General features: G+C 38.1%; 1 pseudogene; it reads right to left on the bottom strand.

Moving 5' to 3' along the window:
* Window positions 1-1,758: 1,758 nt before the first annotated feature.
* On the bottom strand, window positions 1,759-25,016 carry LOC149181671 (arginine decarboxylase-like; annotated as a pseudogene).
* Window positions 25,017-25,205: the final 189 nt, after the last annotated feature.

Here is a 25,205-nt window from a genome sequence, read left to right as displayed (position 1 = left end):
AATGGGACCCTAATATGATATGAAAGAATTAATTTGATCACTGATGGAAGGATGCAAACACTGACACTAACATTGGCTCCAACTGGGGATGGTAGCTCCTTATAGGTTCCAAGAACACTGTAGACCAAGTTCCTATCCTTTTGGCATGGAGTCAAAGGCCAAAAACCAAACTAAATACTAGAAACTTGACTTAAGAAACTGCACTGACTCAGACTAAAACACAACTGATAAACTGAAAAGATGCTAAGAATTGAGCTTATTCAACAAAACCTACTCTAATTGATCCATTCATCACCTTATCAAGTGAAATGAAACAACCAATGCAACCATGTAAGCATTCTAGCTGTTGTTTGAATTTTCTGCAAGTTCTTGCTTATGAGAAAGAAGAGAGAACTATTGAAAAGAAACTCCCATGCAAACTTGTAATCAGATTGAACCTTAATGAAATTGCAAAGCATGAGCCCACCAGCTGACCTCAAGAATGTTGCAAAAGGATCTTCATAGGAATTCATATTAATTTCCAATCCATATAATACATTACTGCTATATTCTAGGCAGTCTTCATGACACGAATATGAACTTTCATCTTTACCCTTACTTTCCTGATATGACAACAAATTTTCGGATGAGCTTTGTAATGAGACTCCTACTGAACAAGACAATGAAACCGGCTGTCGCATCAAGTTTAATCAACACTCTTTTAAGGCTCACAGTTAGCTAATGGAGAAGGACTTTTACTGCAGATATTATCCAAAATATCAGCTATTGGGTCATGAAAAACTTGAAAAGACTGTTGCAACCTATTTTCCATTGGTTATAATGAGATTGCATGAATTTCTACAGGCTGCTCATCCTTTGCTTTAGAGATATTATGAAAATTTTCCTTTAAAAACTGAAATGCTTCAAAACATAATGGTACATAATCATCTTGCATCATTTGATTATATGTTTCAGCTTCCAAGCCTTCATCTGCAATTTGAAATTCAATGGAATTTGGTGGCTACAAATCTAGAGCTAAGGAGGATTCTATGTTGCAAATGATTTCCTCAAAAATCAATTCAGGAGAAGGTTTATCATTTATAGTGTTGACCACTTGCTTATCTACTTGCTTATAGTTTTCTCTTATTTTTTCAAATGAGGAGAAACACAAGGGTAAGGAGCTCTGATCAAGAATTTCATTATCCTTTTGATTTTCAAGATCAAAACTTAATGACTGTTGATTTTTGATTGCATCAAAGTTGTCTCTGATGAAATGAAATGAAGTAAAACAAAGAGGCAAAGATCCTTCACTTACTTCCAAATTTTCTGCACTTTCCTCCTCATTGCCATAGCTAATATGAATCGGTTGATCACTATATTCAAGCTACTGAAATTGAACTTCCTCCTCCCACAAACCAGCTGCTGATTGGTTTGGAAGATTAGCTTCTGTTTGGAGAACATAATCATCATCATACTAATCAAACTTTGGCAAATCATCAAAATTAATGTCATCAAACATACACATTAGATCAACAAATTGTTGCTCTTTGAATTGATCTATAAATCTATTTTCTGATCTATGGTAGCTGGGATTAGCAGGCAAGTGTTTAGGGCTAGCAAGCATATCGATCTTGATTTCATTTAATAGTATAAAACCCTTGAAAATAAGACTCATACGATTGTATCCACATTGCAGAATCAAAGGTCGATAACAAATATTCTAGCTTGTGCTTCAACACATCAAGAAACCTAATTATAAGTGCCATAAACATTCCCAATTTAGTTGTTGTGGCAATCCCCTTTGGTAGTATAAACCATGGCTATCTTATACTTACCCATTAATTCCTTAGGCAAATTTTCCGCTAGAGGCTTCAAATCCATTCTAGCCACAACTGCAAATATAGAGTCCTTTTTGTCATGCATAGACACAACATCAAACACCAGAAGAAAATGGTGTGAAACCAAAGCTCTCCCACATTCAATGCATGTCATGAGATGGTTTACTCCTTTCTAGTTACAGGCCACAGGGACTTCCTTGACCACAGTAACTGCATATTCTTCCAGACTGTAAGCAACAAACATATTAGAGCAAGAAGCCTTGATGCCTTCATTATCAATACTAAGCCCTCCTCCAATGTGAATGATCTTCATATTAGTGCCCAATTTAACCAACTCACAGTATATATACATCATTTTTCTCACACCATCATTAAGAACTTCAATGCATGGGATCTAAGATGCAATATGGAAATGAAGAAGCTCGAGACAATCCAACATCCCCAATTTATACAATTTATACAATTTCTAAACGATTCCGACGATTTCCAAACTCTTGAGCCCCAATTTTCCCTTCTCACCAAATGTGGCACTGAAATGGCCACCATGTTTGGTCCTCAACTTGGCTCGAACCCCAATAACAAGCTTCACAATTAACTTGTAGGTCACACTGAGCACCGAATCCAATTCTTCTTCTTTTTACAACACAATAATGCAATAAAAATACAAGGGTATGGTAGTAAGCACCAACAAAATATATTCTTCATCTTTGTATCCATTACAGACAAGCAAATCCTTAGGGCTTTCTTTACACATGGAAGCCATGGCTAGCAACAACTATGGTTTCGACCTAGCTTCAAGCCCAAATTCATAGGGCTTCCCAAACCCCATGATGTTCTCCATAACATATTGATCTTGGTTGAATTTAATAGGATAAAACCCTTGAAAATAAGACTCATATGACTACATCCACATTGTCGAATCATAGGTCGATTGTAAATATTCCAGCATGTGCTTTAGCACATCAAGAAACCTAATAATAAGTGGTGCCGAAATTCCCAATTTGGCTATTGTGGAAATCCCCCATGGTAGTATAATCCATTACTGTCTTATACTCACCCATTAATTCCTTAAGAAAATTGTCCACCAGAGGCTTCAGATCTGTTCCAGCCACAAGTTATAGACACAGAGTCCTTTTTGTCATGCATAGACACAACATCAAACACCAAAAGAGAATGGTGTGAAACAAGAGCTCTTCCACATTCACTGCATGTGATGAGATGGTTTACCCATTTCTGGTTACAGGCCATAGGGACTTCCTTGAACACAGCCAATGCATATTCTTCCAGAATTTAAGCAACAAACATATCAGAGCAAGAAGACTTGGTACCTTCATAATCGATATGGTGGCCGGGGTGCAGGCGTAAGTGACAAACGTTCAAATTTGGAAACTATTTCTTTCGATTCTGGTGGAATTTCTTCTTCAATTTCCTTCGGAGTCTCAGTGATTTACCTCCAGAGTTAGATACTCTGCTAAATTAGCAGAATCGCTAAATTTAGCTGCAACCACCAAATGCCTTACAAACCCTCTAAACATCACATATCGAAATCGCAAGCTCACTGGTAGGGTTTCTTTACTTATTAACAATTCGATGTGATATTTATCAGTGTGCTTCATATCGCATATCATATTTCGCAACTCCGTCGGTCAGTTCGTTCACTCTTAAACCTTGTGATGCGATATTAACCCACAATCCAACGTTCAAGATTAACAATGATCCGATGATCACTGTGATATCACATGGAGATCTATGTGACGATACCTCCTCACGGAGCCGATATACTTATAAACCCCAATTTATAACAGTTTAGGTCCAGACTTGAGATTAACGCCCGATGACAGAGGTTTTCAAATCTACGGCTCACGGGGCTTCGATTAACACAAGGTTTAATAACAAGGCCAACCCCCACTATTGACTATGCCACAATGTGTTGAAAATGAAATCAAAAGTTAATAATGAGTGTGGGACTTCAGTCCTAGATCAAGAATTCATGCACTTCTAACCCCACAATCGCTAATACATAGGAGAAAGAAATTAAATACGAACATACCAGATCAATAGAACTTTGAGTTTTAAGCCAAACTGGAAATTCAATGATACACAGAGATACTACGGAAGGATTCAACCCCTCCGGGATTGACCAATTTTACACAGAAATGCACAGAGATTTAATGTCTACAAATTTAATCATATAGGGCTAAAACAAGCCGAATCAATCCAAATCCTTTTACAATCATTCATAACTTACATAAATACCATCCATCCTAACTATCAGATCCTTAAACACTGGATCGAATTTCCTAATCTTGAACAATACCAAATCTAGTCGACATTCTCCTTGATAATATCAACTAAATCAAAACTACATGAATTAATTACAAAGTCATTCAATCCCTAAATCCTAGCTCAAATCCTATCTAGAAAGCTTGTAAATTGACAGCTAAAGGATCCCACTCCTTTGCGTGTAACTTTTTTTGGATTTTTGGAATAAGTTCGAATCATTTTTCCTTCAAGCGTCATGCTCCTGCATCAGACTCCTGAGGAAAAAATTCTTCATGGGCTCCTATCCATGAGCTCTTCTACAGAATTGCCTAATTTCTGTAACATGGAATCTTTCATCCAAGTAGCTTCAGCAATTGGTTGATCCTTCCATTTGACCAAATACTGAAAATGCTCTTGTCCTCTAGTCTTCTTCAACAATTTCTTATCCAAAGTCATCTCTGGCTTCAATTGCTTTGCTATAGGTAACTGTTTTAACCAGTCAATCTCTTGTTCTTCTTGGTTCTCTACTATTTCATCTTCCTGTTCCTTTTCATACCTGTATAAGTCAGCAACATTAAAAATTGGAGATATTCCAATATCAGGGGGTAATTCAATTTCATATGCATTTGTAAAAAAATTTCTCAAGACTCTACATGGTCCAATTTTCTTAAACTTTAGTTTATTGTACTCCCTTTTTGGAAATCTTTCCTTCCTCAGGTGTGCTAAAACCAAATCTCCAACCTCAAAATTAACTTCTCTTCTCTTCAAATATGCTCTACCCTTGTATTTTATGTTGTTGTACTGTAGTTGTTGTTTTACCTGTTCATGTATTTCTTGAACTTCTATAGCAAAATCTTCTCCTTTAGCACTTCTCCTTTCAGCTTTTCCCAAGTCTCTCAATTCAGACACTCCTCTTGGGTGCATTCCATAGATTATATGGAATGGACTTTGTCCTGTACTCCTGTTAGGAGAATCATTATATGCATATTTTGCCTGTGCGAATACTTGATCCCACTGTTTTGGATGTTCACCTGCAAGAATTCTCAAAAGATTACCCAAGTTTCTATTTACAACTTTAGTCTTCCATCAGTTTGAGGATGATAAGCAAAACTGAAACTCAATTTAGTTCCAAGCTTCTTCCACAATGTCCTCCAGAAATGTCCAAAAAATCTGGTGTCTCTGTCTAAAACAATGCTCTTAGGTAACCCATGTAATCTTACAATCTCCTTGAAAAACAGATTAGCAATATGAGTAGCATCACTAGTTTTATAACATGGGATAAAATGTGCCATTTTTGAAAATCTTTCAACTACTACATAAATTGAATCATTACCTCTTTGAGTTTTGAGTAAATCCAAAACAAAATCCATACTTACCATATCCCAAGGCCTATCTGGAATACGTAATGGAACATACAAACCTATATTTTGACTCCTTCCCTTTGCATACTGACAAACTTTAATTTTTCACATACCTTTCTACTTCAGACCTCATTTTCGGACAAAAATAAAACCTATTCAATTGTTCATAATTTTTTTCTCCACGTCCTCCACTATGTTTCTTCTTGATTAAATTATCCCTCATAGAACAACTTGGTATGCACAGTTGATTTCTTTTAAACAACAGTCCCTCTTGTGGGAAATAATCCAGCCACTTGCTTCTGTCTAACAAAACAAGATTTCTACAAGCTTCAAATACCTCCTTAAAATCTAGATCTTTCTCATATAACTCTTTAAGAAAATCAAAACCGAACACTTGAATTTGACTTTCTTGAACTAAAATGCTTTTTCTACTTAATGCATCTGCTACTTTGTTTGATTTACCGGTTATATGTTTTAATACAAAATTAAAACTTTGCAGGTATTCTACCCATTTTGCATGCTTCTGATTAAGCTTTCGTTGTTGCATAATGTACTGTAATGCATGGTTATCCGAATATAGTATGAACTCCTTGGACATTAAGTAATGTCTCCACTTCTTCAAAGACTGCACCACTGCATAAAACTCTTTGTCATAAGAAGAATATTTCTTCTTTGTCTCATTCAGCTTTTCACTAAAATACACTATATGCCTATCCTCTTGACTCAAAACAGATCCAATGGCTTCTCCACTGGCATCACACTTCACTTGAAAAGGTTTATTAAAATCAAGCAAAATCAAAATAGGTTTCTTAGTAATCTTTCTCTTCAACAGTTAGAAGTTCTTTTCTGCTTCAGTAGTCCATTTAAATGGTTGTCTGTCCTTCTTTATTGTGTCAATAATTGAAGCATTAATCTTACTAAAATTCCTTATGAATTTCCTGTAAAAACTAGCAAGACCGTGAAAAATTCTTACCTCAAAGACACTTTTTGGTGAAGGCCACTCCATAATAGCCTTGATCTTCTCTGGATCCATCTTTAAACCCTCAACAGAAACAACGAAGCCCAAATACACCAACTCCTCCTTCATGAATGAACACTTCTTTAAATTTAACAGTAATTTTTCTTGTTGTAGCCTTTGTAAGACATAATTCAGATGTCTCACGTGTTCCTCCTTAGAATTGTTGTAAACTAATATATCTTCCAGATATACTATTACAAATTTGCCAATAAATTCCTTCAGAACTTCATTCATAAGTCTCATAAATGTACTAGGGGCATTCGAAAATCCAAAAGGCATTACCATCCACTCATATAATCCTTCATTGGTTTTAAAAGCAATTTTCCACTCATCTCCCTCTATAATTCTAATTTGATGATAACCATTTTTTAAATCTAACTTTGTAAAATATCTAGCTTCACTCAAACAATCCATCAAATATTCGATTCTAGGTAAAGGGAATTTGTACCTGATTGTTATCTTATTGATTACTCTCGAGTCAATGCACATTCTCTAGCCTCCATCTTTCTTTGGGCTCAACATTGTTGGCACTGCGCAAGGGCTCAAACTCTCTCTAACCAGTCCCTTGTCTAACAGTTCCTGAACCTGTTTCTAGATCTCTTCATTCTTTGTGGGAGTCATCCTGTAAGCTACTTTATTAGGTAGATTTTCTCCTAGAATCAAATCTATGTGATGACTGATTTTTCTAATGGGTGGTAACTCATCATGCAAATCATCTACAATGATATCACAATAAATGTCTAGCATCTCTTGAATTTCAATTGGTAAATCAGAAAATTTTGTGGAAGTAATTATTATCTTGGGTTTGCAAACCAACGCAAAACTTACCTCATCTTCTTCCATATGTTGTAAGTACTCCTTTCTACTCAGCAAAAGGGTCTTTGAATCAGGTTTCTCCGATGTATCCTCTTCCTCTAGCGGCAACAATGTATGATTGACACCATCTTTGTTGAAGTTGTATGTGTTATTCTTTCCATCGTGTATAGCTCCTCTGTCACATTGCCATGGTCTACCCAACAATATATGACACACATCCATAGGCATCGCATCGCACAGGATTTTGTCTCTATATTTTCCCAACTGCAACTCTACTTCACATTGCTCATTCACTACCAACTGATATCCCTTTTGAAGCCATGACACCTTATAAGGTGTTGGATGTTTCTTTGTTTTCAATTTTTGTTGACTGATAAAAGGTGCCTTTTACAGCTCCTAATTATCCCACATTAATTATCAACCCAGGAAAGTCCTCTTATTTCAAGAGTGTACACAGTATGTGGCTGCTATTAATTCAGAGAGTAATATTTCCTAAATCGTAGTATATATCTTTTAATACAAGAGTAAACAAATGCTTACAATAAATTCCAATTGCAATTAAAGAAAACTCAATCCTCTAACAAAATCAAATCTTACAGCAATTCAAGTAACAACAGCATCAATTGAGAGTACAGTAGTGATAACTCATCTCTTCTTAACTGATTTAATCTAAGTCAAACTCAATATTCATTAAATAATCCAAATAGCAATGACATCAATCTGAGATTCCAATAGCGATAATTAAACCCTTTACAGTTGATTAAATCAATTCGAAAGTAATTCAATCTGTAGTGAAGGTAAATAGAATCAAACGATAGTGCTGTAAATCATATAAAACAGAGATATTTTGTCAATACAAGAAAATAATAAACAACGAAGGAGATTAAATAACATAAAACAATAAAACTATCAAACCATCACACTTGCGAGAATCAGAAATATATCACACAAAGAGAGCAGTTAAATCCACTAGAGGCTGGGCCCTTAGTTGCTAGCAAACACTGCTAAGTTACTTCAAATAACGTGAGGGAACAACAACTTCAATTATGTATTAATCATCAAAATTAAAGAGCATCATAATATATTCATGTTCTTCTCAACAACAAGAGTCTGTAATTAAAATTACAATTCACATAATAACAGAGATTCCCCCTTTTCTTCTTACAAATGTCTCCTTTTATAATAAAAAAGGGTAAAAGATAAATAGTAAACGCGATCCCTCAAGATCTCTCGATCCTGAGGGATTCACAACAGATTTCTAACTTCAGACATTCTTTCCTTTCTCGCACTGATCCTTCTTATTTTCCTTTAACCTTGTCCGCAACCGTCACGTTCCTTCTGTTGCTTGTTGGTTTTTGTTGTTCCTTCGTTAGGGGACAGCAATTGTCCCTTTTGTTGTTTTACTACATACAGAAGGGTAAAAGTTAGCTAACTCATAACTGTAAATAATTCCTTCATTTCTTACCATAATTCCTTAATAAATTAACAGATTAAGATATAGAAAAGATAAGAATAAAAGAAAAGGAAGACGAGATTAATAGTAAACACATACCCTTTCCATGACTCAACATACTCCCTTACTTACCCTGTTTCATGGCCTCATGAAAAGCAAGTAGTTTGTATGCAAAGCAGTCAAAGAGTAGGCTGGAGAGGGAACATCATAAAGTGGTCTACAACCATGATTCTGGGCCAAGAGCTCAAAGATGGGCCCTGTCTGTCCTTCAGGTAATTCGTATATAGCCTGATAACCTTTAGCAGGATACCAAATGATAGGGCTACGGAACCAACAACCTAGCCAATAAGGCCCTTCTCTCAAAATGAGATTGCTATATGTGACAAAACGGTCTGCAGCTAGTTTAAAATTTTTGTAATTAAATGGCTCTCTATCCTATACACTACTAGTGGAGACTGTCCACCTGAGCTTGGCTGCAGCCAAAGAGCTTTCCTGAATGGAGAGGAAATATTCTACTCCCTTCTGTACAATCTCTTTCTAAATAGGCCCTAAAATTTTAATCACCCCTTCCCTTGTCATCAAACTCTTGTGATTGGCAAGCATTTGCAAAGGGTGCTTGGGTTCACTTCTTACCCAAAGGTCCAATCCATGCTCTTGCCGTTGGAATTTGTTATGAGCTTTGAACCATTTAAGCTGATTGACTACAAACAAGATAAAGGCTTGGAATTGAACATCTCCCACAAAAGGGTTGGGGTTCTTTTTCACCTCTTCTTCTAATACAAAATTGTGTAAGTAAAATTCACAAAGCAACCTTTGAACTTTTACCCCATGTTGTTTGCAACAATTTATAAAATCTTCAATTGTTTTTAATTCTATTGGTTTTCCAGCTCTCACAGCTTTGATTTTCAACAACAAGTATCTTTCTAGAAAAAACAAGGCATAATTATTGGCAGGGGATCTGCATGCCAAGACATCTGTATATAGTAAGCAGATAGTGTCTGTTTGAATTGTGACCCTATCTAGTCTGAGCTTGGTGGTCTCCAATTTCTCTTCTGCCTTTCGACATTTGTCAAAAGCCTCACTCTTTGCTGTGTTCATGTTCCGAAGCTGCCTCTACAATTCTTGGTATTTTTGTTGGGAGACAGTTCCTTGTTCAAGTCGTTCTAAGGCAAGCCGAGCTTGTGCTAACTCCTCTTGAAGATTCACTATAGTGAGGTCATTGCGTGTCATAACATCTTTGGCTTGAATGGTTATCTGGGTACTTCTACTATGAGAATGGATGCCTACTGTTTGTATTTATTTATTATGGGAGATCCAAACCTCTGTCTGGGTAGCCATGCTGTAGGAGGGCACCACCTCCATCTGGGTAGCCATGCTGCAGGAGGGCACCACCTCCCTCTGAGCAGCTAAATTGTAGGAAGGTACAACCTCTATCTAGGTATCTACCTCTGTGAGAATTGCATGTTGTTCCTTAGCGAGTTGAGTAAATATAGGCTCACTTTGAGTCCTTGTAGCCTTATCTTCGTGCAATTCAGTCTAAACTGCCACGTTTAATGTCTCCAGGGTTTTTTCCGGGACCTTTCGCACTGTGATCTCATTCATTTTTCTTCTGAGGCTTCTTACGGTTTTCCGAAGCTTCTATTGTTCTTTCTTAAGCTTATTTATTTTGGCTCTATGCTTTTTTGGAGGAGCAACTATTCTGTCAATCTTTTCTGCTTCTAAAGACCCTGGCTGCTCATCCTGACTTTGTTCTAACAGGACAGTGTCTCCAGATTGTTAATCATTTTCCTGGCTTATTTCTACTCCTTTTGTTTGGCCTATATTCTCTGTGTTTAGGCCTACCTGGCTGGGTTCTTCTGGAGGCATGTCACCAGGTTGGTTCACCTCTCCTTGAATGGCCTCTGCCCTTGCTTCTACTTCGTGGCTTACATTTTCTGATATAATTCTGTCATGGCCAGAGTTCTTTAAAGATTGGGTTGCTCCCAAATTAAAAATGAGCGGGCTTTCAGGCTGTATGAAATCATCCATATTGGCCAAGATCTGGGCCAATTCGATATCGTGTAATAAATCACCTTGGGGACTCACGCTCGGTGTTGAGGTAAGTCCCGACTCGTTTCTTGGTTCATCTCCAGAATGTCATGATTCCTCCTCATGGTCTGATTCAGGGTTATCCTAGCCTTCTATCTGCAAGTGTTGTTCACTTCCTCGGCTAGACAATTCTACGGGCTGGCTGACACTACCTTGAGGATTTTTGGCTGCTCCTATTCTTGATCTCAGCCTTGAGGATCGTCTACGCTTTTGGGGTATGTTCCTTGCGAGGGTAGTCCTCTTCCTTTTCGGAACAGGGTTAGGTGCAGGCAGAGCTAAACCTCCTTCAATAGCAAATATTAGTTCCTCCCAGCTTGATTGTTGTTGGGCGAGGTTATAGCTAACTATCAGTCTGATCAAACAATGGTGGCTTACTATGGTTTCTATGTGTTGAGACCTTCTTATCCTTTCAGCGGTGTCATGCAGTAGAAAATTCAATAATGCAGGTAAATTCACAGAGCACTTTTGTTTTAGAATTACTAAGAGTTTAAGTTGACGTGACCTTACCAAGTATTTTCGCTCATCGCATGTGATTAAATTTTGGACAACTCTTGCTAGTTCTCCCCATGGTTCTCCAAGGGATGATGGTCGAACGCCTTTTCCTTTGATGATCAGCTCCTGTCCTTCGTCCTTAAAATTTTCAATAGCATCCTGCAATTTCAGTCTTTTATTAGCCTATATAGGTCCTTCTACTGGTAACCCGGATACTTTTGCTATCACAGCATCTAATATTGTGATTTTCCTACCCCTTACCATGGACTATCCATTTTGTAGATTTCGTAGGAATTCTATGGCAATTTCCTCGTTGGGTAACTAAAATCGCGTAAAGTATGCTATCCATTCAGCGTGAGCTAAATTTCTTTGGCTACATCAGAAACAGCTAGTATTAGCGGTTCTCTTCAGACTTTCTTCCTCCCATACTGCCTGAATTCTACAAACGGTTAGTGTAACAGAGATAGCATAGCAACAAACAGAGCTGAGTGATGGAACAACAAATTGTTATAATGGCTATATCGGATGATACTTCATAAATATGCATATCGTTATTGAGGGCTGTCATCATACCACATGCTCTGTGATCATAGAATGTCGTATCATTCTGCAAAACCCAATGAAAAACTGACAGCATATACATAAGTACGTTGGAGGTCCCCGCCCCCCTTCGAAATGATAGGTTGCCTACGACCGAATGAATGAAAGGGTAAAGTGCTGGCGGCAAAGTACGGGGTGATGTATTGGCAAGGTACGCTTATTAATGCAAGGATCATAACAAATATTGGAGTGGTGAACTCAAGGCTTGTACTCGAGAATTATCAATAAGTGATAGGCTACTGTGATGTGATATGATAAGGAAAGAGGGATAGTATGTGCTAGAAATACTACTTTACTGCCTTATCCCACATAAACCTGTTGTGATTGATTTTGTACAAAATTACTCATGCATAAAGGTTCAAGGGACTTTAGGGACATAGTCTCTCCGTAAAGAAATAATCATAAGAATAGGGTATTACAATAATTATTGATGTAAAATAAAGCTTCAATACCATCAACATAGCTTCTGTTGCCTGCAGGCATCCATAGCCTCAACAGAGTTGCTTTCTAACCCTTGGAACCATGGTCCTCTATGTATAGTTTGGGGAAGTGTCTTATGAAGTCCATAATAGAGACCAATGTGCTGGCTTGGTAACCAGGTGAACACATTGCCATTCACTGGGAAGGAGTGAAAGTGGTCAAGCCAGCTTGTGATGAGACCTCCTATTTCCAAGGACTTTGTTTGTTTATGCATCCATTGGATCATATCCCTGGTGTGGTGACCATAGTGGGAATGCCACTTCGTTGCTTCCTTATGATCATGGTAGGTTGGCTCATGATGAGACCCCCTATCCTCTATCTGTGGAAAAACATCATAAAAGTTGTTAGTGAATATATCTATATATCTATATATATATATATATATTGGAACACATAGAGGGTGGCTCAACACTCACAATTAGGGATGGCGGAAGAATTTTGACATATCAATATAAAAAAAAATATACCCATAATCTTATTGATAATACACAGAGAGGGTTATACAGGAAAGGGTGAACTAGCATGGTATAGATAATCAATCAGTTTGGCTTATAGTGAAAGTGAGAATAGTGAAGTGATATAGATAACTGTGTCCTTTCCTTTTTTTGATCATCACAAAGAAATCTTGTTAAATATGATAGTATTCAAGGTATTTGCCTGTTCCACTAGACTCCATATTTTTTGTCCTTAAATATGTATTGTACCTTTCATGCCATTAAGAGGTTTATAAAGAGTGAGCAGGGATGGTCATGCAAAGGGAAGAAAGGGTGTTCTCGAAAAAATACTCACAAAGTGCTATGAAACAGCAAAAGAAAACTCCACACAAAAGGTGTTGTTCCTTATAGGGAACAACAGCTATTCCCTATAAGGAACAACAAATGAAAAATACACGCAGACGGTGTTGTTCCTTGTAGGGAACAACAAAAATATGGAGAAGTGTTGTTCCTTAGAGGGAACAACAACTGTTCCCTGTAAGGAACAATAAAGGTAATGCACACGAAAATTGATGTTAGGTTCCTTGTAAGGAACAACAAAGGTAATGCACACGAAAATTGATGTTCGTTGTAAAGGAGCAGTAAGGGAAACACACACTAAAAAAATTTGTTGTTCCCTATAGGGAACAATAGTTGTTACGTGCAGGGAACAACAAAGAAAATGCATGCAAATATTGCTATTCCTTATAGGGAACAACAGCTGTTCCTTAGAGGGAACAACAATTTTTCCTTAGAGAGAACAGCAAGAAGAAAAACTACACACCGAAACTATTGTTCCTTAGAGGGAACAACAGTTGTTCCTTAGAGGGAACAACAGCTGTTCCTTAGAAGGAACAACAAAGAAGAAAAACTGCATTCCAAAACTGTAGTTCCTTAGAGGGAACATCAGTTGTTCCTTAGAGGGAACAACAAAGAAGAAAATGCACGCGGAAATTGTTGTTACTTAGAGGGAACAACAACTGTTCCTTAGAGGGAACAACGTTTGTTCCTTAGAGGGAACAACAGTTGTTCCTTGTAGGGAACAACAAGAAGAAAATGCACGTGGAAATTGTTGTTCCTTAGAGGGAACAGTAGCGGTTCCTTAGAGGGAACAACGGTTGTTCCTTAGACGGAACAACGATTGTTCCTTGCAGGGAACAACAAGAAGAAAATGCACGTGGAAATTGTTGTTCCTTAGAGGGAACAGTAGTTGTTCCTTAGAGGGAACAACATTTTTTCCTTGTAGGGAACAACAAGAAAAAAGATGCATGCGAGAATTGTTGTTCCTTAGAGGGAACATCAGTTGTTCCTTAGAGGGAACAACATCTATTCCTTAGAGGGCACAATAGGACAAACTCACATGAAAATTGTTGTTCCCTATAGGGAACAACAAAGGAAAAATAGAAAAAAAAAAAAAAACTAGTGTACAATCCAATCAAATTCAATCAAATAGAAAGAAAACGGGAAGGTAAATTTATGTACAGATTTCAAAAAAGAATAAATTCACTGGACTAGTGTTGTGGGAGGATTTCCCTCCTCAACAAGAATTTGTATTGTGGGATCTTCACGTATGTGCTGGCAAAAGAACTCCCTTGTAAGCGGTTTATGGTAGAGGTGCACTTTATGCCCATTTGCTTTAAAAGAGTAACCAGACCCATCGATGGTGGTTAATGTAAGGGTGCCATTATCATGCACCTCCTTTATCTCGTAAGGGCCTAACCATCTGGTCTGGAGTTTGCCTGGGAAATCCTGGAACCTAGAATCATATAGCAATGCCCAATCACTTGCATGGAACATCTTCTTCTTGATGAGGGCATCATGCCATTTTGCTCTTTCTTATTGAATCAATGTAGTATGTTGAAGAGCTAATAGCCGGATTTCATCCAATTCATTAATTTGATGTAGTCTGTTAATTTGTGCTTCATGCAGGTCCAAACCTACTTCTTGAGCTATCACCAATGTCTGAATTTCAAATTCTATTGGGAAGATAGGTTCTTTGCCAAACACTAATTGGTATGGAGAGTATCCTGTGGTGTTTCTCCATGTTGTGCGATATGCCCACAGGGCTTCTAGAAATCGGGTAGCCCAGTCACATCTATGAGATGCGACTTCCTTTGTTAATATAGCCTTGATTACTTTATTGGTACTTTCTACCTGGACGTTTGCCTATGGGTGGTATGGAGATGTGATTCTGCGCACGATATGATGATTTTTAATGTTTTAGCCATCTTATGGCCTACAAATTGCAGCCCTCCATCCGTGATTATTTCTCTAGGCAAGCCATACGGCATGAAAATTTGGAAAAGAAAGTGGATTACTGAATCCTCCATTGCCCGTGGTAATGCTTCTGCCTCCACCCATTTGGTCACATATTCTGTTGCAACCAGTATATATGTCTTTTGATTAGATGATGGGTTTATTGGGCTAATAAATTCTAACACCCATCGTTTAAAAGGTTTGATGACTAACTGTGGATGCAGGGGAATCTCGTCAGACTATCCAGGCCAGCCTATTCTTTGGCAGCTATCGCATGCTTGGAAAAACTTTTGGCATCCTTAAAAATGGTGGGCTAATAATAGCCCATCTGTAAGACTTTGTGACCAGTCCTGCAGTCTGCAAAATGCCCACCGCAAGGCCCATTATGGTAAGCTTTTAGGATGTCAAAGATTTCATCTTCCTTGACACACCTTTGGATATGCATATCGGTTCCCGTGTGAAATAGGTAGCCTCTGATCCATGAGAACTGAGTGCTACGTTGTACTATTTGTTTTGTTTCATTGGGCGTTAGGTGCTTGGGTAATTTTCCCACTGCAAGGTAGTTCGCAACATCCACGTACCATGATGTTTTCACGGTTACAACAAATAGATGCTCATCAAGGAACTGGTCTTCTACTATTGCCGAGTCGTCTATCTTTGGTATACGTGAGAGGAAGTCTACCACCAGATCTTCTTTTCCTGGTCTATCCTTGATTGTTATGATGAATTCTTGCAAAAGGATCAACCATCGTGTCACTCTCCCATTTGTAATAGGTTTATTAGCTAGATATTTAATAGCAGAGTGATCAGTATACAAAACCACAGGGTATCCTATTATATAATGTTTGAATTTGTTAATAGCATAGATTACAGCCAAAAATTCTTTTTCGGTCACAGTGTAATTCAATTCAACAGGAGATAGATTTTTGCTGATGTAGTATATTGAATATGGCTTCTTATCTTCCTCATGGCCGAGAACTGCTCCAATGGCCGTTTCTGATGCATCGGATGAGATCTGAAATGGCAAATCCTAGTTTAGTCCCCGTAATATTGGGGCTATTGATGCTAGCCATTTTAAATATTCAAAAGCAATGTCACGTTTGTCAGTCCATATGAAATTGATATTTCTTGTTAATGCATATAATGGTGCAACAATTTGGGAGAAATTATTTATAAATCTTCTATAATATCAAGAAAAACTACGTACCTCACTTCGTGTGGAGGGGGTAGGTATTAAAAGAATTATCTGAATTTTTGCTAGATCTACTTGGATTCCAGTTGTTGAGATGTAGTGGCCCAGGATGAGGCCCTCGGTCATCATCATGTGGCATTTTTCATGGGTTAAACAGAGCCTGGTAGCAATGCATCTTTGTAGAACTTTCTCTAGCGTTTGTAATGTCAACTCGAAGTCGTCCCCGTAGGGTGTAAAGTCATCCATGCACACCTCGATTCCTTCGTTTATCAGATTTGAAAAAATGTTGAGTATGGCCCTCTGGAATGTGACAGGTGCATTGCACAGTCCAAAAGGTAAGACCCTGTAAGAAAATGTCCCCCATGGCAGGTGAGGTAGTCTTATCCTGGTCTTTAGAAGGCAATTGGGATTTGATTGTAGCCGTTGAAGCCGTCTAAGAAAGAGAAGAATTTTTTACCTGCCAATGTGTCCAAGACTTGGTCAATGAACGGGAGTGGAAAATGGTCTTTTTGGGTTGCTTTATTAAGCTCTCTATAATCGACACATATCCGCCACTTTCCATTATTTTTAGGCACCACAACTAATGGAGAAACCCACTTGCTATCAGATATAGGATAGATGAAATTTACATCTAACAGTTTTTGTAGTTCATCTTTAACAACATCTTTAAGGTGAGGATTTAACCTCCGTTGGGGTTGTCAAATGGGCCTCACATATTTCTCTGTATAGATGTGGTGCATGCATAATTGGGGATCAATCCCTTTCATGTCTGAGTAATCCCAAGTGAAAGCCTCTTTATATTTTCTAAGGAGTTGAACAAGCCTCTGCTCCTGGTCATCAGTCAGGTTTTTGTTGATGTTTAGGACTTTCCCTGGTTCAATTTCAATGGTTTTGTTGTTATAAACAGTAGTTGTTGGTATTGTCTGGTCATTAATATCTTTTAAGGGATCTTCTTCCATTTCGTTATCCAAGGCTGCTTCAATCATGTGACATTTTAGATTGGATACGACATTTGGTTGGTTAATGTAAGTGTTAATGATGTCATCTTCTGTTTGATCCTTAAATTCGAGAGCATCTTCTATAGTTAGCGGTGATTGAATGTTTTCAGTTAAATATGATACAGGTTATTTTCTAGTTTTTATTATTGTTAGGCTTGGCTGAGTTGGAGGATATAAAGTTAGATTCTTCACATTACTTGCTCTTGCTATAATCATGCTGCCTGTTCAACAACGTATGGAAGCATCTGCGGTTGCTAGCCAAGGTATTCCTAGAATTAGGGGATTTCCATCGAGTCAGTTTCTAGGATTGATAATCAGGAAATCTGCTGGGTATTCCCAAGAATCTATAGACACCATTACATCCTGTAGTGTCCCCTCTAGTTTGACAACCGATCGCTCAACAAATTCCAGTAGGGTTGTAGTTGGATCCAAGGCAGTAATGCCAAGTTTTTGACAGGTTGTTGTTGTGAGTATATTGATGGTTGCTCCTAAATCAACTAATGCATTGGGGAAGGAGCATCCATTTATTTGTACCGTGACTATAGGGTTTCTTGGGTCCTCATATTTCACCGGTGTTTCTCTACCTGATAATAAATTAGACAAAGTATTAACTACGTGGACAGTTGGGGTTGTTTTTATTTTCCTCTTAGGCTTTTTAGTACATAATTCCTTAATAGTTTTTGCATAAATGGGAATGTCCTGAATAGCTTGGAGGAGGGGTATTTTTACACAAAGATTTTTTAATTCTCCTAGAAGATCGAAATCAGGATATTCTATTGGGTGGGGTATAATCAATCTCTCTGGGAATGGTGGAGAAGAGGTAATAGTTTGATTGTGGCTTTTTTGTTTAACCGTATTCTCCATTTGAGGTGTTTGTTCTATAGGTAACGGATCTTCTATTTGTATGTTTTTATCCCCCTCTGATTCAATTATCCACCCAGACCTTAATTTGAGTTCATTACACTCCCTTAGCTCATTTTTTGGCTCCAGCCCTTCAATAATTTGTATAGATTGGGCAAGCCTATTGTTGGGATTTGGGTTGCTCTGGGCTGGGAGCTATGGTTGTAGATTGGGTTGAGGGTTCTGTTGCAGTGTGTAAGGTGCTGGTAGTGTAGGTTGGGACAGGGGGATTGTTCCTGCTGGCTTATTTGTAGGTCTTTGCTAGTTTGACTGCCAGTTCTGGTTCTGTGAAGTGGAGGGTGGCCATTGGGATGGATATGTATTGTTCTGCCAAAATGGTGGGAAGTAAGGGAAATTTGGCCAACTATTATTTTGATTTGATTGGTTGGACCAAGGTGGCATAGAGAATGGTTGCTATGACCAATTAGGAAAAGGTGGTTGATTCTGCCACGTAGCTCCTATGTATTGTTGAGCATTATATTGCGAGGGTTGAAAGGAAGAATGTGGGTCAGTAGGCATACCTGTTTGTCATGTTTGCCATTGGCAACACTGATTTAGCAGGTAGACTGGTTCTGTTTCTTCCTCTGCCTCCTTGAAAACTACTTTTAACCCTGGGAGCGATGGGCAGCTTTTTGTGGCATGATCTTTGGTACATATGGCACAGGTTTGTACCATATCTAATGGGCACTCTTTGTGACTATTCTTCTTCCTGCATCTCGGGCAAAATATCACCAGGTTATGTTCTACTTCAGCCTGCTTCTACTTAGCTTGCATGATGTCTAATTGCGTCATCAAATTTACCAAGATATTTGTTTTGAAATCTTCTGGTAGGTTGCCGATTATGCACAAGTGATGCTTCCGCCAGAGATTTTGTTGTCCCTGGTGGTCACATCGCGTTCTTCTCGTTTCAATCCCATACTACCTCTTGAGCACCTGATACATAATTTAATAATATCAGCATAGTCTTCTTGATATATATCACCTTTACCCATAATATTTAATGTCTCTATCCCTTGTTCTTTCATCCCTTTAATCAGTGTAGTTTTTAGCACATTATCAGGCAAAGGCATATTTGCATAAGGAGACCTTTGAAGGTTATATTGGAAGCTCTCCACATACTCTTCTAATGTTTCACTAGGTCTTGCTACCATTTGGAATATTTCGTCTTTCAGTTCCCTAGATCTTCAATAGTCCTGATATTTTTTAAGGAAAGAAGTTTTCATTTGATCCCAATCATTTATGGTTCCCCCACCTAGCCCCATAAACCAACGCAGGGCTGCTCCTTTTAACGTGGAGGGAAACAACTTTAATTTCTTGGGAGCAGTGGTGTAATCATAACCCCGACATAATACATCAAATTCAAACAAAAATGCATTTGGATCCTCTGATGTGAGTCCGTGAAAGGTGGGAATAGTTTGTAGAGGGATAGGTTTCATGGGTGTGTTGATAGCTGTGTCAATGATGGGATACTGCAATGTAGAGGTTTGGGGTGCTTGTGGAATTTTGGCCATTTGATCGAATATATGCTAGTACCCTTCCGGGATCTCTGGAGCTGGAGAGTTATCCCTAGGATGACTAGAAGGTGTGGATATGATCTTAACAACACTCCCTTCGTCTGGGTCTTGGGTGTTCCTTGCTCAATTACTACCTGAGGGGATCTTGGTTCTTTTGTTTCCCCCGTTTCTCCTCCTCCTTCATGAATATTACAAGAATTCCCTTCTTGTGAGGAAATTGGGCGCGAATTTTCAATTTCTTGAAAACTCTGCTCAGTTCCTACCATTTTATTGTGGACCTTAGCATAGGCTATAGTTGGTGAGCTTGTGGCCCGAAGGGAGACAATATATTGTCTGGAAGCAACGTTTCGAGAACCTACTGATGGCTAAGATTTAGCTTTCTTTAAGATGTCGTCTATGAAAGTTGATTGTCCAAGGGTCACCGATACCTTAGATTTTTCAGGTTTGGGTAGCAGAATTGGATTGTTTTGGGTCTTTTCTTCTTAGTCATTCATGTAAACAATTCAAATATTTTATCTCTACCCTAAGTTTCTAACAACTCTACTGGAAAGTGGGCGGGCGAGCAAGAATTTTACTTGCTCTGTACGCAGTTTCTTGCCTTTCATTTTTAATACCCAGTTCTCTCTCAACAGACAAGCATCAGATGTACATCACTCTTTGTAAATGGCTACACTCTCCTTGGCAATGACACCAAAATGTTGACTGATAAAAGGTGCCTTTTACAACTCCTAATTATCCCACATTAATTATCAACCCGAGCAAGTCCTCTTATTTCAAGAGTGTACATAGTATGTGGCTACTATTAATTCAGAGAGTAATGTTTCCTAAATCATAGTATAGATATTTAATACAAGAGTAAACAGATGCTTACAATAAATTCCAATTGCAATTAAAGAAAACTCAATCCTCTAATGAAATCAAATCTTACAGCAATTCAAGTAACAACAACATCAGTTGAGAGTACAATAGTGATATCTCATCTCTTCTTAACTAATTTAATCTAAGTCAAACTCAATATTCATTAAATAATCCAAATAGCAATGACATCAATATGAGAGTCCAATAGCGATAATTAAACCCTTTACAGTTGATTAAATCAATTCGAAAGTAATTCAATCTGTAGTGAAGGTAAACAGAATCAAACGATAGTGTTGTAAATCATATAAAACAAAGATATTCTGTCAATACAAGAAAACAATAAACAATGAAGGGGATTAAATCACATAAAACAATAAAACTATCAAACCATCATGCTTGTGAGAATCAGAAATACATGGCACAAAGAGAGAAGTTAAATCCACCAGAGGCAGGGCCCTTAGCCGCCAGCGAACGTTGCTAAGTTACTTCAGATAACACGAGGGAACAACAACTTCAATTATGAATTAATCATCAAACTTAAAGAGCATTACAATATATTCATGTTCTTCTCAACAGCGAGAGTCTGTAATTAAAATTACAATTCCCGTAATAAGAGATATTCCCCCCTTTCTTCTTACAAATGTCTCCTTTTATAATCAGAAAGGGTAAAAGATAAATGGTAAATGTGCGACAGATTTATAACTTCAAACATCCTTTCCTTTCTCATGCTGATCCTTCTGATTTGCCTTTAGCCTTGTCTGCAACTTTCACGTTCCTTCTGTTGCTTGTTGGTTTTTGTTGTTCCTTTGTTAGGGGACAACAATTGTCCCTTTTGTTGTTTTACTGCATAAAGAAGGGTAAAAGTTAGCTAACTCGTAACTGTATATATTTCCTTCACTTCTTACCATAATTGCTTAATAAGTTAATGGATTAAGATATAGAAAAGATAAGAATAAAGGAAAAGGAAGATGATATTATTAGTAAACACATACCCTTTCCGTGACTCAAAAATTTCAACTTCTCTGTGGAGACCAAATTATCTGTACTACCATTGTCTATTATCATCTGACAACACTTCCCTTGAACTTTGCATAAAATCCTGAACAAGGTTTTCCTTTGTGCTGGTTCAACAATTTCCTTAGTTGGTTTTAATAAAATTTTGTTAACTACCAAAGATTCCCCTTTCTCTGGTACATTCCCTTCATCTCTTACCTTCGTTGCTTCCTCTTTAGCTTTTGCAACAATTGCATTCCTCTGATTCATTCCTATATTTTCTGGGCACTCATAAGCTCTGTGTCCCAACTTGTTACATCTGTAACATCTAACTTCTCTTCCTCTACCTCTGCCTCCTCTTCCTTTGGAAAAACTCCCTCTGCCACTTGCATCTCCTCCTGTGGGTTCATGCTAACTTGAGCTACTGCTAGCTCCATCTCCAGGTGTTGTAGATATTCCTCTACCACCTTGTCTTCCCCTTCCTCAGAAAGTACCTCTATTTCTGGCAGACTGCTTCCTTATGAGTTTTTCTTCAGCCTTCAATACCATCTGATAAGCCTCTTCTACTATTTTAAGAGACAATACACTTATCTCATCTTGAATGTCCATTCTAAGACCATTCACATATCTGGCAACCTTTTCGTCTATTTGTCCTGCTCTTATACTCACTTTATAGAATTCCTCTATGTATTCCTTTACTATCATAGACCTCTGTCTAAGATTCTGCATCAGTCTAAATAATGTTTGTTGATAGTCACTTGGCAAAAACTTACCTTTTAGTTTTGCCACCATCCTGTTCCAATTTTTAATTGGTTGTTTTCTGAGTCTTGTTCTTTCTGCCTGCACTCCATCCCACCAAAGTGTTGCATGTCCTTTCAGTTTTGTGATAGCAAACTTCACCTTTTTTCCCCTCCTCTGCTTCTTCATAATCGAAGAATTTCTCCTTTTCATTTATCCAGTCAATCAATTCATGAGGCCTTAAGCTTCCTGTGTAGATTGAGACTTCAAATCTAGGCTTGGATGTGGATCTCAATACTGACCTAAAGAATCTCATTTTAGGAGTTACATCTGCAAGTTCTTCATCTTCTACAACTCCATGTTCAAGTTCACTAACAACCCTAGCATCTGCATCTCTTCCCATTTCCACTACTTCCAATCTAGCTTGCATCTGTTGCATAGCTTCCAAAACTTTATCATTTGCAACTGGTCGTCCTCTTCTTCAACCACCACCTCTTTCTCCAACTCTGAAAGCCATGTTGGATTTATTTTTCTGATCCTTGAGATCTTGTTCAATGTCAGTAGGCTACTATGATACCACAAATGGTGGCCAGAGTGAAAGTGTAAGTGACAAACGTTCAAATCTGAAAACTATTTCTTGCAATTCTGGTGGAATTTCTTCTTAAATTTCCTTCGGAGTCTCAATCATTTACCTCTAGAGTTAGATACTCTGCTAAATTAGTAGAACCACTAAATTTAGCTGCAATCACCAAATGCCTTACAAACCCTCTAAACATCGCATATCGCAATTGCAATCTCACCAACAGGGTTTCTTTCCTTATTAATGATACGATGCGATATTTATCGATGCGATTTGTATCACATATTGCATTTCACAACTCCACCGGTCGGTTCGTTCACTCTTGAACCTTGCGATGCGATGTTAACCAGTGATCCAACGGTCAAGATTAATAGTGATCTGACGGTCACTATGATATCGCATGGAGATCTATGCGACAATACCGCCTAACAGAGCCGATATACTTACAAACCCCAATTTATAACAGTTCAGCTCCAGACTTGAGATTAACGCCCGATGACAAAGGTTTTCAGATCTACGGCTTGCGATACTTCGATTAACACAAGGTTTAATAACAGGGCCAACCCCCATTGTTGACTATGCCATAATGCGTTGAATATGAAATCAATGGTTAATAATGAGTGCGGGACTTTAGTCCTAGATCAAGTATTCATGCACTTCTAACCCCGTAGTCGCTAATACACAGCAAAAAGAAATTAAATACGAACATACCAGATCAATATGACTCTGATTTTTAAGCCAAACTGGAAATTCAATGATACACAGAGATACTACAAAAGGATTCGACCCCTCCGGGATTGACCAATTTTACACAGAAATGCACAAAGATTTAATGTCTACAAATTTAATCATATAGGGCTAAAACAAGCCGAATCAGTCCAAATCCTTTTACAATCATTCATAACTTACATAAATACTATTCCATCCTAACTATCAGATCCTTAAACACTGGATCAAATTTTCCTAATCTTGAACAATACCAAATCTAGTTGATATTCTCCTTGAAAATCTCAACTAAATCAAAACTGCATGAATTAATTACAAAGCCATTCAATCCCTAAATCCTAGCTCAAATCCTATCTAGAAAGCTTGTAAATTGACAACTAAAGGATCCCACTCCTTTGCTTGTAACTTTTTTTGGATTTTTGGAATAAGTTCGAAGCCTTTTGCCTTCAAGCCTCATGCTCCTACATCACAATACCAAGCCCTCCTCCAATGTCAATGATCTTCATATTGGTTCCCATCTTAACAAACTCACAGTATATATACATCGCTTCACTCACACCATCATTAATAACTTCAATGCATGGGATCTAAGGCGCAATATGGAAATGAAGAAGCTTGAGACAATCCAACATCCCCAATTTCTGCAATTTCCAAACAATGCTAACAATTTCCAAACTCGTGACGCCAATTTTCTCTTCTCACCAAATGTGGCACCGAAATGGCCACCATGTTTGGTCGTCAACTTGGCTTGAACTCTAATAACATGCCTCACAGTTAACTTGTAGCTTACACTGAGCACTGAATCCAATTCTTCTTCTTGCTCCAACACAATAATGCAATTAAAATTCAATGGTATGGTAGTAAGCACCAACGAAATATATTCTTCATCTTTGTATCCGTTACAGACAAGAAAATCCTTAGGGCTTTCTATACACATGGAATCCATGGCTAGCAACAACTCTGATTTTGACCTAGCTTCAAGCCCAAATTCATAGGGTTTCCCAAACTCCACAATGTTCTCCACAACATATCAATCTTGATTGCATATAATAGGATAAAACCATTGAAAGTAAGACTGATACGATTGCATGCGCACTATAAAAGCAGAGGTCGATTGCAAAGATTCTACCCTGTGCTCCAGTACTTCAAGAAACCGAATAATAAGTGATGCCAGCATTCCCAACCCTCCCAAATATTTGGAACCCACCACCTTGTTGATGAGATTCATCACATTGATTTCTTCATAAGGAAGAGTCTGATAACCATAAGGTTGAACAACCCCATTCCCATTATAATTCACCACAAAATATGGAGCTACCCACTTCTCGATTCTATACAACACGGAAGAATGGGCAACAAACTAGGAGATGGGCACAACAACAATGCCTACATTGTCACCATTGGAAAACAAGGGGTTGGGAAAAATCAAAACCAGAAGAATAGGAAGAGAGCCCTCCCTAGGCAAGCCATAGCTACGAAGGGGGTTATGATGGGGAGACTCCACAATGCCTAAGCAAGCTAGGGGAAACATCCCTTCCCACCCTTTTAATGTCTCTTGGGATTTAGACCAGCATGGGTCATTACTATAAC

Source organism: Pinus tabuliformis, chromosome 3_2 (genome assembly GCF_031772625.1).
Source record: "Pinus tabuliformis cultivar Carrire ecotype Pingquan chromosome 3_2, CPIR1, whole genome shotgun sequence".
Taxonomy (NCBI): domain Eukaryota; kingdom Viridiplantae; phylum Streptophyta; class Pinopsida; order Pinales; family Pinaceae; genus Pinus; species Pinus tabuliformis.
This window is presented reverse-complemented; position numbering and strand designations above follow the sequence as displayed.